At 32.9% G+C, this 16010-nt stretch overlaps 2 pseudogenes; one reads left to right on the top strand and one right to left on the bottom strand.

The window, feature by feature from the left end:
* The first annotated feature begins 10578 nt into the window (after positions 1 to 10578).
* LOC132800253 (beta-amyrin synthase-like) lies at positions 10579 to 12715 on the top strand (annotated as a pseudogene).
* A 1424-nt stretch (positions 12716 to 14139) lies between these two features.
* Positions 14140 to 15216, bottom strand: LOC132800228 (beta-amyrin synthase 1-like; annotated as a pseudogene).
* Between the last annotated feature and the right edge of the window lie 794 nt (positions 15217 to 16010).

The following is a 16010-nucleotide window of genomic DNA, read 5'->3' as shown; positions in this document are numbered from 1 at the left end:
TTTTATACACCACCAAAAAAAAATTCAAAATTTTTAAGAAAACCTTATATAATTTTTCTAATGACTAATTTATCCACATATATTTACATCTTGATCCAAAACATTTCTCTCTTTCTTTGTCTAAGCTAACACCGAAAACTACGCCACCTACAAAGTTGCACAAGGAAAAAAATAAAAGTTGGCTAAAAAAAAAAATTTAGTAGTATCAAAAAACCAATTAAAACCCATGATTCTGATCACTACCTCTGCAGGTTCAAGCGTAGATTTATTCGTGACATAAACAACGGCACTTTTGGGCACGTGCAACTATACTTCATTAAGCGAACAATATTCCTGCATATTAAGAAAATCAACTAAGCCCAAGTAACAATTTTCTTTTACTATTCAACATCCTGAATAATATATATATCTGTTGGGGCATTCAATCATCTAGTTATAAACAAACCTACCCTTTTTTATTTTGGTAATGTTAATTGCATTAAGCATAAAAAGGGAAAGGGGAGCTAGAAACACCCGGTTTACCCCATGGTACAAGCAGCACTTTCCTCTCGGAGGATTTGGTCCAAAAATAATTGCTAGGCAATTACATATATTAACATTAGAACAAAATAACCTACCCTAAAAGCACGAACTTTTTCCAAAAATATTAAATGTTACTCATAAAAAAGAAAAAACATTATAATTCAAGTCCATTGGTTTGCTAACAGACAATATGCGTCTTTAGGAAATGCTTTTATTCCTATTCATGGGACATTAAATTTGATCCAAATTTGACAGCATTGGCTATGAACTTTTCTATCTCCTTTTTCCCATGCTCTTGGTTTAACTTATTAAATAAAACTAAAGCTTAGATTGCTGATGAAGTACATTCAACAAATTCATGCTCAATAACAATGTCCATAAAAAATTCAGTGGGGTTAAGCAACTGAATGTCAAAAATAAAAAAGAAGTATTAGATTACCATAAAAGAGCTTAAATTTCTTTCGTCGAGCTACTCACTCTAACCACTTTGATGCTCCTACTGGCTCCCAAAGCTTATAAACCACCATTCTTACTCTATGGTTGAGTCAAAAAATAGAACTTATTGTTGCATACATAAAGAACAATCAAAGAAAAATATATTATATATATTACAATATTGAAAGTTACTTATTGAGTAATATATATTACAATATTGAAAGTTACTTATTAAGTGAAAGTTATATATTATTTACTTATTAACTGAAAATTATATTCCTATCACCAAAGCAGTTACTAGAAGTGGAAACTTTATAGTGAAAGAAGGGTTAGAAAACTTTCCATTAAATAGTTTGATTTCTTATTCTCATTTCATGAACTGATCATGTAAAAAGCTCAAATATTGTATCTATGCCTACAAATAGTAGACAGGAAAAATATGCAAGAACATTCTATGAGCAAATCCTCTAATCCTCACCCATAGAGAATTATGAGATTAACAAAATCATACAACATTTTTGTTTACATAAGTTTGTTGGAATCATACAATAGAAGTTAGAAATTGTATAGTTAAATAAAATATGTGATAGATATATTTTTATTATCTATTACTAACATGTAGTAGTGTAGAAAATATCTTTTTGAATCAAAAGGACCTTTCAAATTATTTTATACGTGACAAATGTGCATGTGGATGCACCTGATCACAAAACAAACAAAAATGTTAATTTGAAAAACATACTGAAAGCTCACAAAAACATGCACAGTTTCTATTTTTCTCTTAAGGTGTTTGATTTTTTTACTGAAATTCCCAATCTCTAGAAAATAATATATGAAACTTTATTTGTCTGGAGGCGAGTAAGAAGTGTATCTATAGACTGCTACCATAATCTTTTTAGGGTTTCATAACACCTTGGACCCAAATAAATGGCTCCTTCTTGTATCTTAATAACCAATTAAATGAGATTTGTCATTTAATTAGCTAGGTTGGTGATCCTACATCCTGTTATTAATCAAGGCTTTTGATCAATGGATTAGCTTTCTCCCAGCGTATAAATTCAATAATATCCCACTTGCTCTGAGAAAGCTAGGGATCATGATCTAATCCAGTGCTATTCCATTAAAACTCATGTTTGAACTCCAAGATATATAATATTTATATTAAATGTATTTTTTCTTTGTAAAATATCAATAATTAATTGATAATATTTTTTTTTCCATCAATTAGTCATTTATTCTTTTAACTTATTAGTTTTTCTAACGGATCCAATGTACTAATGTCAGGACCCGTCCAAAATTCCTCACCGGAACCCTAGACAAGCCCTGATCCCAGGGAAACCCTACCGGATCCTCCAATGGAAAATCCGACAGAACCTCCCCTAAGGGTTGGACTTACCATAATTTTCCTGCACTGAAAATACATTTCTATATACACCACCTTATTCCTCCCACATTACTACAATTTAAGTTCCACAATTGGCAGCACTTCGATAACAAATTATATAAAAGGCATATAATGGAATTAATTTAGTAAATAACCAATTAAGATATACCGTCATAAATTCTCATCCGCCCACACCACCCACTTAGTGCTACACAAGTCAAATATACTTTAATATCGTTTTACAAATATGCCAATGTGTAACATAGAAAGAAAGGTAAAACAATATCACATTAACAATCAAAAACTATAACAAACGTTTTAATGATGATGATATTGATGTAACTTGCCTGAGGGCTATTATATTCCCATACATGTAATTAACGTAACTTGCCTGAGGGCTATCTCACCTACCCAAAGGCTACCACTTGTCCGAGGACTATTATACTTGCCTGATGGCTATCTTTCTTGCACGCAGGCTATGATACTTATCCGAGGGTATCATATGGTAGTAATAATAATATAATAACATCGATTAAGAATATTGGTAAGAAATTAAATCACAATTAGATAACATAACATAAATACATAAAATCATATCTTAAAATCCATAGCATAAAATGAAATATATACGCTCGTAATGGAGATACGTACGATACCTTCTGACATGCTACGTGATCTATGATTCCAGCTGTCGCCGACACTTTGCTACCAATACAAACTAGGGTGGTTGCCTATATTGGCCGTCCAATCCCCTGGACTCGTAGGCAACATGGTTATGAGGCTAGCTCTACATGGACCACATTGGTTCGCCGCCTCCGTATGGTGCGGTATATACAGTATAATATCAATAATATAACATACAAATATATGTACGAACTTATAAAAATACTTGATGCACCATACTATATACCAGTGGTGCCCGAAGGTACCCAGCGTCCCGAGTACCGACTGATAGGAGGTTAAAAAGAGAAACTTGCATACGGTCGCTTTGGCGTCCCGACAGCACCGCTGCTTAAACCGTCATCCCGGCAATGGAGGGGGGCAGCTTATGGCCAATATCAAACTTGCCTGCCCTCGGTCCGATGGCAACTCACGGGAGACATTACAACTTGCGCGCTTATCATAATCACATATACAGTATAGAACACCGGTACGTGTACGGGTGCATCTAAAATAAATAACCATATTTATTATTAAAATACGCAATTTTTTGGGATTAATGCTGGACTTCATATTGATAATTTTCTTCATAATTTCACTGTTAAAATCCATCATTTTTAAAAAAATTTTAAAATCAATAAATTTTTGAATACCATTAGATTTTAAAACAATTTTACAAAATCTTAATTGAATACATCTATATTTTAATAGAATTTTATAAAATACATTAAAATCTGAATTGAATATCATTGAACTTGTATATATTATTTTAAAATTTAAATCAAATACCTCTAAATTTTTAAGTACTTTTAAAATCCTTTAAACTTTAAATTGAATACAACCAATGTTTCACTGCCTTCAAATATATATATATATATATATGTAAAGAAATAAAATAAAATAAACAGGAACTTAGTTTGATCAATACCCCAAAAAAAAAAAAAAAAAAAACACCAGAAAGAAAAACACAAATAGTCTACCACTTTAAGAATCGTTGATCCTTAAAGAGTAGGACAAAATGAGTTGGATATGGGAGACTGCAATTCCAATCCTATTTTATCTCCCTATAACAAAAAGGTACAAAGAAATGGAGGTGGTGAATATTTAGATTTGAGGGATTCAAAGGGAAAGGAAAGCTATAGTGAAAAGGGTAACGTTCAATATCAATATTAGAGCACAGCTATGACCATCTTAAGAAGACAAAGGCAAAGACTCACAATATGAAGTTTGAAACTCAATCCTTCTCCCTCTTTCTCCCTCTCTTTCACTGTGAGATTGTTTTTTTTTTCCCCCTTTCTAATAGGTTTTTAAATTTTCTCTATGTGTGAGACTCTTGGTAGAGAGAGAGAGATTGAGACGGTCAAAAATCCCCAAATTTTATCACTTACAGATGACTCTCTCATCTCGTACCCTTTTCCTACCTCTTACATACTCTATACCACTCTCGGCTGTGTGGTGCATGGTGTTTAAGCACTTTGGATCACAGACTTCTTAGTCAATTTTTTTTAAAAATTATATTTATATATATATATATATATTAAGAAGTACAAAGAAGTTGCTTATCCCATCCTAATAGTCTCGCTCATCTTAGAAAAAAAGGTTCAAATTGTTTTATCCTATTCCAAATAAAAATGTTTAAAATTTATCAACAAAAAACAATAATAATGTTAATGCACATATAGATTTGTGCATATTAATTTAGTTCTCTATGTTGTTTTCTTTTTTAGATAAAACTTTTTTGAAATTGGCAATATTATTTGTAATTTGTAATATCTTAGATGTATATTATAAATTAATCTAATAAATTTTTTATTTTATACATAATAAAAATTAATAAAACAAAATTTAACACTATTAAATAGTGCTCCACATTCAATGCATGAGGCCATGCCTAGTATTTAAATGTGATATTGCATATCAGCATTCAAATATTTTAATTACAACCAAATCATGGAACATTTCTCCAGTTTTTCATTTCTATTAGGGACCTAACACATTACACCATATAATTTTTGCACACAAACCTATAATATAGATATATATATATATACATAGATTCTGTCTCTCTCTGATTTAATTAAAACAAGCATATATATATATATACATGTATTGTTAGGAAAAATAAAACACAAAATACCAGTATGTGTTTGAAATGAGAAACAAAGGAGAAAATGTTCGAAGCCTTTCAATTGATAATTTGAAAATTACACCTTCTATACACTAACTCTACAAAAAGACAACTATTTATAGACGTCTTTAAAACTTAGTGGACATTCCACTTTCTACTCGCTAAACAAAAAAAATGTAGAGGCCTAAACAAATAACAACCCAGAACATGGATTAACCAAATTACATTGACTAAGTCTACCAATAACAAAATAAAACATAGATAAAATACAACTATCCACTAATTCATAGATTTAGCAACGTATTATCACAGCATCATAATACTAAGCACTCCCCCTTGATGCAAAGCTTGAAACTCTATGAGATGATCTGAATTCGACAAATTTTGGATATATGAGTGCTTAGGTAAAACATATGCCACTTGGTCATTCGTTGAACAATACTTCATAACAATCATGTCTTTTGCAACAATATCTCCGATAAAATGATGACAGATACCAACATGCTTCGTTCTTTCATGAAAAAGAAGGTTTTTAGACATAGAAATAGTTGCCTTGTTATCACAAAATATCTCTATTGCTTTTTCTTGAGCTATGTCTAAATCCTCCAAAATTCTTCGCATCCATATTGCTTGAGAAGCCACTACTGTAGATGCAATATATTTAGCTTTCAACGATGACAAAGCCATAGTATCTTGTTTCTTTGAAGACCATGATATATCTCTAGAAGCAATACTGAAAACAAATCCACTTGTACTTTTTTTGTCATCTACAGAACCTACCCAAACACTATCAGCAAAACCAAACAATTTAAAATTAGAAGTTGGTTTGTACCAAATTCCAAAATTGCTTGTTGCTCGGATGTAATGAAATATCCTCTTTGTTGGTTAAAGATGATGAACAGAAGGATTATGCATAAACCTTGAAATCAAATTTGCAGCAAACATAATATCTAGACGGGTGTGAGTCATATGCATCAAGCCACCCATAACTCCTCTAGAAAACCATTCATCAGCCTTTGTATTGTCATCATCCAAAAATAATTTCTATGTTGTGTCCTTAGGAGTAAAAGTGGTCTTTCAGTCTAGCATATTATATTTTCATGAGCAAATTCAAAGCATATTTTTCTTGAGAGATAAAAATACCTTCAACACATTGTTGACTTAAAGACCCAAAAAATAATTCAACAACCCCAAATCAGTCATATTAAACTCCTGAATCATCTTCTTCTTGAATTCCTTCTTAAGAGTGCAAGAAGATCCGATATATATTATATCATCCACATTAACACAAACAATGAAAATCCTAGAATTATCTGTCTTTTTCACATATAATGTTGGTTCACATTCACTTCGAATAAAACTATTTTTAAGTAAATAGGAATCAAGTCTACTATACCATGCTCGTGGGGCTTGCTTGAGTCCATATAAAGCCTTCACCAATTTGTAAACTTTTCCTCTTCCCTTCAATGACAAATCCCTATGGCCATTCAATATCACATCTTCCTCCGAAAAACCATTAAGAAGAGTTGATTTAACATTAAATTGAAATACACTGCAGTTTAATTATGATGCTAAACTTAAGATAAGTCTTAACAGTTTCAAATCTGGCAACTAGAGAAAATATATAAAAAAAAATATACCCCATGTTTTTGAACATACCCTTTTGCCACAAGCCTTGACTTCAATTTCTGTACATTTCCATCAGCATCGTACTGCACCTTGTACACCCATTTCACACCGATTGCATCTTTCCCTGGTGGTAACTCAACTAGCTTCCATGTGTGATTCTTTTCAAGTGCAGCAATTTCTTTTTCATAGAAGCCTCCCATTCTTCTTTTCTATATGCTCCCTCAAAACTAATTGGCTCTTCTACCATAAGAGCAACGGTTGAATCATAAACATCTTTTAAGGATCCAAACTTATGTGGAGGAGTATCCGTATCAAGAATAAGATCATTGCTGCTAGTTGAATTGATTGGGGAATTAGGCTCTTGAAAAATTGTAACTCCAAGGGAATTTGGAGTTGAGATTGGCAGGCCAGATAACTCAATCAGATTGCTTCCATATTCCCGATTCCCTTTTTACTTGGGTGTATTGAACACACCCATAATTTGGAGCTTCATGTTACTCCTGCCAAGACACATATCGGATCCAAGGCATCCTCCAGATAACTTAATTTGATTGCTTCAATCTTCCAAAAACTACATATTCTAAGATTTTTCTTTGTTCCATTTCCAAAAACTATTTTCATCAAAAATAACATCTCTACGAATATAATTGTTTAGTTTCAGGATTATACAATTTATACCCCTTTGTTTCATTGCTATACCTCACAAAAAAGCATTTTTCACTCTTTTTATCTAGCTTAGTATGATCACTAGAATTAATAAGTGAATAAGCTATATTGCCAAATATTTTCAAGTCACTTACAAATAGCTTACAAATCCACTAAACTCCGAAAGGGGTTTTGTTGCGCACTGGTTTAGTAGGCGATATATTTAGAAGATAAACTGATGTTACCACTGCCTCTGCCCAAAAAATATTTGGACGTTGCTTCTCATTCAACATGCTTCTGACCATGTCCACCACTGTTCTATTCTTCCGCTCACCACACTATTTTAATCTAGACTTTTCCTTACAGTTAGCTACCTCCTAATACTATTCCACGTGCAAAACACATCAAATTTATTAGATAAAAATTCTCGCCCTCTATCTATTCGAAGAGTTTTTATCACATGTGCACTTTCTTTCTCTGCAAGAGTTTTAAACTGTAAAAACTTTTCAAATACCTCATATTTATAAGCCAAAAAATAAACCCAAGTCATGCGTGTAAAATCATCAATAAAAAGTAGAAAATATCTACTTTTATTTAAAGATGGAGTATTTGTTGGACCATAAATATCTTCATGAACAAGTTTGTAAGGCATTTTAGCTTTCCAAGCTTTTTAGATTGGAAATGATTTACGATACTGTTTTTCATAAACACAAGCTTCACAAACAATACAGTCAATACTCATAATAAATGGTAAACCATTCACCATATTATTTTTCTGGCTTAATTATTTCAACACATTAAAATGTTAATATCCATAACATAAATGCTAGAGTTGTGATTCTTCTTTCATATCTACCATCAATGCACAATTATTTATCCAAGAGAACTCAAAAGGAAACATTTTATTCTTAGTCATCTGAATCTTAAGAGCAGTCTTATCAAAATTGCCTTTTCTAATTTCACATGTATTATCAAAAAATAAAACTAAATATCATTTTTGAATCAATTGACCAACACTAAGCAAGTTATGAGCCAAACTATGTATATAATAAACATCATTAGGTAATTTTGACTTGGTCTTGACTGCTATTAAGCCTTCGCCTTCAATGTTTAAAGCCTTATCATCACCAAACCAAACTTACAATTTTATTGGTTCATCAAGATTACAGAAAAATGTCCTTGGGGTTATCCAAAAACCATATCCCATTCTTACTTTCCTTGGGGTTAAGATAAGTAAAAAATAAATTACATTCTTCCTCCTTTTTCTTCCTAACATTGGCCCGCTCCCTTGTTTTCCCCAACAATATGCTTTAATATGTCTTGCTTTTTTGGAAAAATGATGTACTTTTACCTTCTTATGTTGCTTCTGGTCAACCTTTCTCCTTTACTATCTGATTTATCGTACTTCGAATCAGATTTTCCATGACCTCTTCCACTACTATTGTAACTGCCTCTACCGTGACTTCTTCCATCATACTTTTGTTGAAAAAAAACCCTATGCATTTTTGTCTTTGGAAGTCATGATAAATGTATTAGGTGATGATCGTTTTTTGGGTAATGTGTTCAGGTGGAAGTGATGATGAACCATAGTCATAGGGGTGTGTGTGTGTATGTATATATATATATATATATATATATAGAAAAACTCTTGATAAGGGAATTTTTATGATTTCTACATGGTAGCATCAAGTTAGCCACATTCCATTTTAAAATTTTCAATCTAAATTTAATTAAAATCGATAATGCAACCAACTGATAAACATTCATCACATAAGCATTCTAAATTTAATTAAATAAGAGATTCTCTAATAAAAGTTGAACTATATATATTCAAATAAAGTATTGCATACCAGTATTCAAATATTTTAATTACAACCAAATTGTGGAACATTTTTTAAGTTTTTCATCTTTATTAGGGATCCTAACACATTACACCATGTTAATTTTTGCATACAAACCTATAAAATATATATATATATATACATAGATTATGTCTCTCTTTGATTTCATTAAAACAAATATAAACAGAGATAGAGTCAAATAAGGAAAAAAAAAAAAACATTGCACTTTATTATCTTAAATTTCTTGATGGTGATATATATGTTTATATATTCATGTATATGTATATAAATATAAAATTGCTATTGTTGAGATTTATATTTATGGGTATAGCACGACATATACAAGGATCTAATGCAGCCCTGACTGGCATAAATACTAATCTATTCAAGGGTCAAACTCCTATAACTGAAAAATAAAATAAAATTCTTGTTCGATTCCATAATAGGACAAAATTGTGGCAGGGCCCACTTGAGTTTTGAATTGTGTTGTAGTAGGCCTGAAAACATATCGTGTTAAATCATGTTTGTATCGTGTTGTGTCGTAATCGTGCGGAATTAAGTTAACCCAAACACAACCCGATAAGCTTTCGTATGAAAAAAGATAAACTTGAACCCATTCGATAAATTATTGTATAACCCATCACCCAACCCATTAACTTATTAACGATAAATATAAATTTGAAAATTTAATTTTCACTTAACTTTGATATAATAAAATAATATTTTTTTAAAAAATAACAAAAATTCTTATTTGTTTTTAGATTTTTTAAAAATTAAACTAAAAAAGAACAAATTGATACATGTTTAACAATAAATTAAGTAATTTTAACATTATAAAACTATGTAATTACCAAAATACTCCTATTTATTGGATTTAATGGGTTTATCGTGTTTTACCCATTAAAATTCATTAATTTATTGGGTCTTATTGAATAATACTAATACAGAACAGACACAATATTGTTAACCCAAACCTGTAAATTATCGTGTGAGTTCGTGTCGTGCGTGCCGATTTGTCAAGCCACTGTTGTAGTCTTATTATTCTTTGGTTGTTTTATAGGTAAAAAAAAAAAAGAAAAAAGAAAAAAGGAATTGTAGAGTTGCTATGAATTAGTAAAACGGGCTTCTAAGCTCGTAGTGTTGCCGATATTGATTATTAATTAATTAAAGGGTGAAGTTGTTGTTTTTCATTGTATGAAAAATAAGAACCTGGTGCATCCAGGTTGGGTTGAACTTAATTTTCTATTCAGATTCACCATGGTGCATGATAAAATGAAAAAAGAACATGAAAATGTTTTATATATTAATTCAGTTAATGGAATATTGAGCTGCAGGTAAAATGTGGTGCTACTGCCGAACAGTTTACATGCCATCATCGTATTTGTATGGGAAAAGGTTCGTAGGTCCTATCACTCCTCTGGTTCTACAATTGAGGGAGGAACTCCATACTCAACCTTACCATCAAGTCAATTGGAGTAGAGCTCGCCATCTATGTGCTAAGGTATTTTATTTTATTTATTTATTTATTAATACACTTTTTGAATATATAAAATTATTACACATTTGCTAATTAATATTGCAATATCGATTTTAATTAATTATAAAATGATCAATTATATATATATATATATTATAGGAGGATCTGTATTATCCCCATCCTTGGATTCAAAATTTCTATGGGACGCTCCGTACACATGCGCAGAGCCTCTTTTGAATCGGTGGCCGTTGAACAAACTGATCAGAGAGAGAGCTCTTCAAATAACAATGAAGCATATCCATTATGAAGACGAGACCAGTCGTTACATCACTATGGGAGTTGCAGAAAAGGTACTTGTTAATTTTTTAACGATCATCATGCAATGCCATCCATCATTATCATATAAATAACAATATCGGAAGATCATATAATAATATTTACTAAATCATGTCATGATATAAAATATATAAATAATACAATAATGCAGGCATTGTGTATGCTGTGCTGCTGGGTAGAAGATCCGCATGGGAAGCCCTTCAAAATGCATCTAGCGAGAATACCAGACTATCTGTGGGTTGCTGAAGATGGAATGAAGATGCAGACTTTTGGGAGTCAGGTAGCCTACCTACCTTCTTCTTCTTCTTTTAATTTTTTATATATCTTCTCATTCTAAATTACTTCATTTAATTTTAAGTTTGTAAAAACTTTAATTAATTTAATTAACTAGGTGAAAGACAATCCTTATGGTGACTTCAAAAGCATGTACCGTCATATTTCCAAAGGAGCATGGACATTTTCTGATCAAGATCATGGATAGCAAGTTTCTCATTGCACCGCAGAGGTTCTAAAGGTCATTCGTGACTTGTCCATTTAACTTCCATCTAATTTAATTTAATACTAGTTCTTACTAATAAAACCTATTTCAATTGGTTACTTGTGGTACTCCATGCATCTAATTAACTTGATTTCATATTTAATCCAACAGTGTTGTTTGATGTTCTCGTTGATGCCCCCTCAACTTGTTGGTGAAAAAATGGAACCCCAGAGGTTACAAGATTCTGTCAATCTTATACTATCTCTGCAGGTGGTGTGCTTTCATTTCCATGTCCTAAACCTTTAACAACTTTTAATCTATATGCCTAAAAATAATTAAGTTCGAATATTCTATTTACTACTGCAGCATAAAAATGGTGGTTTAGCAGCTTGGGAGCCAGCAATAGGACAAGACTGGATGGAAGTAAGTAGTTGGTCAATCAATGCTTTTATTATCAATCGAGTTGATTGTAACTAATTAGTTATTAACTGAATAAATTGAAAATTAATTAATTACATGGATGTCTCAGATGTTTAATCCAAGCGAAGTATTTGCGGACATTGTGATAGAGCATCAATATGTGGAATACACATCATCTGTAATACAGGCTCTGCTTCTGTTTAAGAAGTTGCACAAAGGGCACAAGACAAAAGAGATTGAAAATTTCATCACCAATGCTGTGCGTTTCATTCATGACATACAAAGGCCTGAGGGTTCATGGTATGGAAACTGGGGAAGCTGTTTCACATATGCCACATGGTTTGCCATCAAAGGACTCACCTGTGCTGGCAAGACTTACAACAATTGCCCAGCAATACGCAAAGATGTTGATTTTTTGCTAGCCACTCAGAAAGAGAGTGGTGGGTGGGGGGAGAGTTATCTTTCATGCCCAAAACAAGTAGGTGAAATCAAAAATTAAAATCAAAATCAATTACATTATTACTATATTATTATTGGTCATCTATATGTTGTTACAGGCTAATCTTAATTATTGATGATGGTTATGGTTATGTAGGAATACATACATACAGAGGGTAGCAAAACAAACTTAGCACATACTGCATGGGCTATGATGGGTTTGATTCATGCTGGACAAGCGGAAAGAGACCCAAGCCTTATTCACCGTGCAGCAAAATTGATCATCAATTCAAAACTTGAAAATGGTGATTTTCCACAATAGAAAATGATTGGAGTTTTCATGAAGAATGCTATGCTGCATTATGCCTTGTATAGAAATATTTTTCCCATCTGGGCTCTTGTTGAGTACTGCAGGCTGCTTATGTTATCCAAAGTTTAATTAAAAACCAATTATTACTTTTAATTAACTTTCATCTCTCTCACTGGAGGATTATGTAACATATATATGCAAGTTGTTATTCATCCTCTACCTAGATTTATACTCTTTTTTTATCTTTTTTTTTTCAATAATTTATTTTTTGTATATATGCTCAATTAGTCCCCATTCCCCTCTATCCATGGATGGATTCAATAATGGTGTTGAAGCACCAATAGAAAAAATCAGTTGTTTTTGTCCCCACTCTACCAAGCTAGATGCACATACAGAAAACTTCCGTCCCGCTTGAGACTTTGGCGGATATCATCCATCTTTTCCCCGCCATGGGTTTCCACCAACATATCCACCAAGTTTTCCACCTGAAACCCCCCTTCCCCTGCTGCCTGCCAACGACTCCGGTGGGAAATGAAGCAACCTTTATCCGTGGGTACGATCCATTCCCAGGCATTTCTAATGACGGCAGTGTGTGAGTGAGCTAGAATGAACTGGAAAGGAATATAGGAAAGCTTGCTTAGGAGTTAACGATGAGAGGTCAAAGAAATGTGAATAAGGAATCCGATCTCGGGGAGGAAAGATCCTTGCCGAATCAAAGCGAAGGGATAATGTAATTATGCTCGGTCGAGGTCTCTTTTATTACGTGGACCGCCCGGCCGAGAAGCTTATCCGGGAGGTGTTTTTTATTTGCATTCATGCTTCTTTGGTCCACCACCACCGCGGGGGGGGGGGGGGGGGGGTGGAACTTCTATAACATTCCTCACACCATTTCCAAGAATGTTCCCTTTGTTTAGAAACTATGTATTCCACTCATCACAAATTAGTCTTTTAATTTTTTTGAGAAATTCTTCCTAGTTAGACACCCATTTCTCCAGCAAATTAAGAACACTGTATAGTTGGCAAATCCAATTAGATGTTCTTTCCACTAGAAACAATCTATTAAGGTTGATTTACGTTCATTTTCCATTTCTTTTGAAGTAACTGCTCTGTAGAATAGGTTTGACAATGATCAATGCTCAATAGAACAAAAAGAGCATTCCTACTGGTGCCTTCAACTTTCTGCCATATTTCAACAATGCAAATTGGCATGAGAAAAAGAGAATATATATATATATATATAATCAAGTTTAAGAACAAAGCTCAGTGGGAAAAGAATTCTCCTCTCTTTTCCTTTCTTAAACCTCAATGCACTGCAAAGTATACAACACCAACTCACCCACCTAGACATCTAACAACTATCAAGGGAAGAAAACAATTTTGTCATAATTTATAGAAAGCAAAGTAATAACTTGCTTAATTCTACCTTTATGCTCTTGCTTATAGGTGTATAAGCTACGGTAGGGCAGTCACATTTTTATTCAGCTTTAGAAGGTAATCTTCTGCAGTATTCTGCAAGAGCCCATAATGGGTAGATATTCCTGTATGCTGTGTAATGTAGCATACAGTTCCCCAGGAAAACTCCCGTCATTTCCTGCCAAGGAGGTCTGTAGTGAGAACATCAAACTAGAACCATAATCCATGAATACTTGGTCAAGAGGTTTTGGTCCTTATCTCTTAAAATTTTCCCATATTCAGTGAGAATACAATCGGCTTCACGTTTATGATTAACAAATGCAAAATTTAGTTTCTAGATAACTACGCCTAGAAGAGATATATAATACCTGTTGTGGGAAATCACCATTTTCCATTTGAGAATTGATAATTAGCTTTCCTGCACGGTGAAGAGGTGTTGGATCTCTCTCTGCCTGTCCAGCATGAATCAGACTCATCATAGCCCATGCAGTTTGTACCAAATTTGAGCGGTTTCCCTCAAGAGGTACATATTCCTGTCTTAGCAAGCACATGTTATGATTGAATCCTGAAGCTTCGTTTATTATCAGTCTCACATTCAAAATGTTACCTTGTTTGGGCATGAAAGCTAACTCTCCCCCCAGCCACCATCCTCATTCTGTTTCCTCAGTAAAAATTCAACTGCTCTACGTATAGTTGGACTGTTGCGTAACTCTTGCCAGCGGCTGTCAGTCCTCCCAAGGCAAACCATGCACCATATGTGAAGCAAACTCCCCAGTTTGCATACCTATGAAATGCTTATAACGTAGTCAATTAACTCATAAATTAACTAGAACGAACGTTTCTAATGATAAAATGTGGAAGGAAACACACCATGAACCATCAGGCAATTGTATGTCCTCAAGAAATTTGACAGCATTGGCTATGAACTTTTCAATCTCCTTTTTCCTATGCTCCTGGTGCAACTTATTAAATAAAACTAGAGCTTGGATTGTTGATGAAGTACATTCCATAAATTCACGCTCAATGATAATGCCCAAGAAAAATTCAGTGGGGTTAAGCAACCAAATGTCAAAGGTTAAAAAGAAGTATTGGATTAGCATATGGTGATCAAGGGTTATTTGAAATGTATATATTAGCCAATTGAATGAACACTCGGGAAAATAACAAACATACTTGATGGTAATATATATAGCGAAGGATTTCCTTGCAATGCTCTGCAGTGAAAACAAAAGAAAGGTGTCCTGTAATTTACAAGCACATGACCTGCTTATATATAGATATATATATATATATATATATATATTTGTAGATTCAAAATCTTGAGTGAACATCAAAAACAAAATCATTCAGATAATTGAAGAATATCTTATATTGGGTCAAAAAAATAAAAATAAAAACATGAAGAAGTGGCGTGGAAATCCAAATATACTAACCAAAGGAGGAAGGAAAAATAGAGGGCCAGCATTTTCATCAGGCCAATGACCATCAGCAGCTTGCAAGGCTGAAAAGAAATGGACAGCCCTCCTCAGTGAAGTTGTAGCCTTTTCGCATGTGATTACTTCACCATCCTCAACCTTCACTTGGGGAATTGTCTATTGGAATCTTTTTGCTCTCAAGAACTGCAAAATATGAAGAAAAATCAAATCAAATCTAAATTGAAAAAGTTAGTAGTGATTAGACACAGTATTATACATATATAGATATATGATTGGTAGTGGATCGTAAATACTGTATGGAGGATTTCTTGGTATAGAGTTGTTTTAGATTGTGGGGCAAGCTGGTAGGGTATTAAAATAGCAGAAATTGAGATGAATCACAGTCCAAGTGGGTTCCCTCTATTATCTTCAAGAATACCACCCTTCATAAAATATGCCATAAAAATGTCGGTTTTGTT

This window comes from Ziziphus jujuba, chromosome 12, assembly GCF_031755915.1.
Source record: "Ziziphus jujuba cultivar Dongzao chromosome 12, ASM3175591v1".
Taxonomy (NCBI): domain Eukaryota; kingdom Viridiplantae; phylum Streptophyta; class Magnoliopsida; order Rosales; family Rhamnaceae; genus Ziziphus; species Ziziphus jujuba.
The sequence above is the reverse complement of the archived record's forward strand: the minus strand, read 5'-3'. Positions and strand labels throughout refer to the sequence as shown.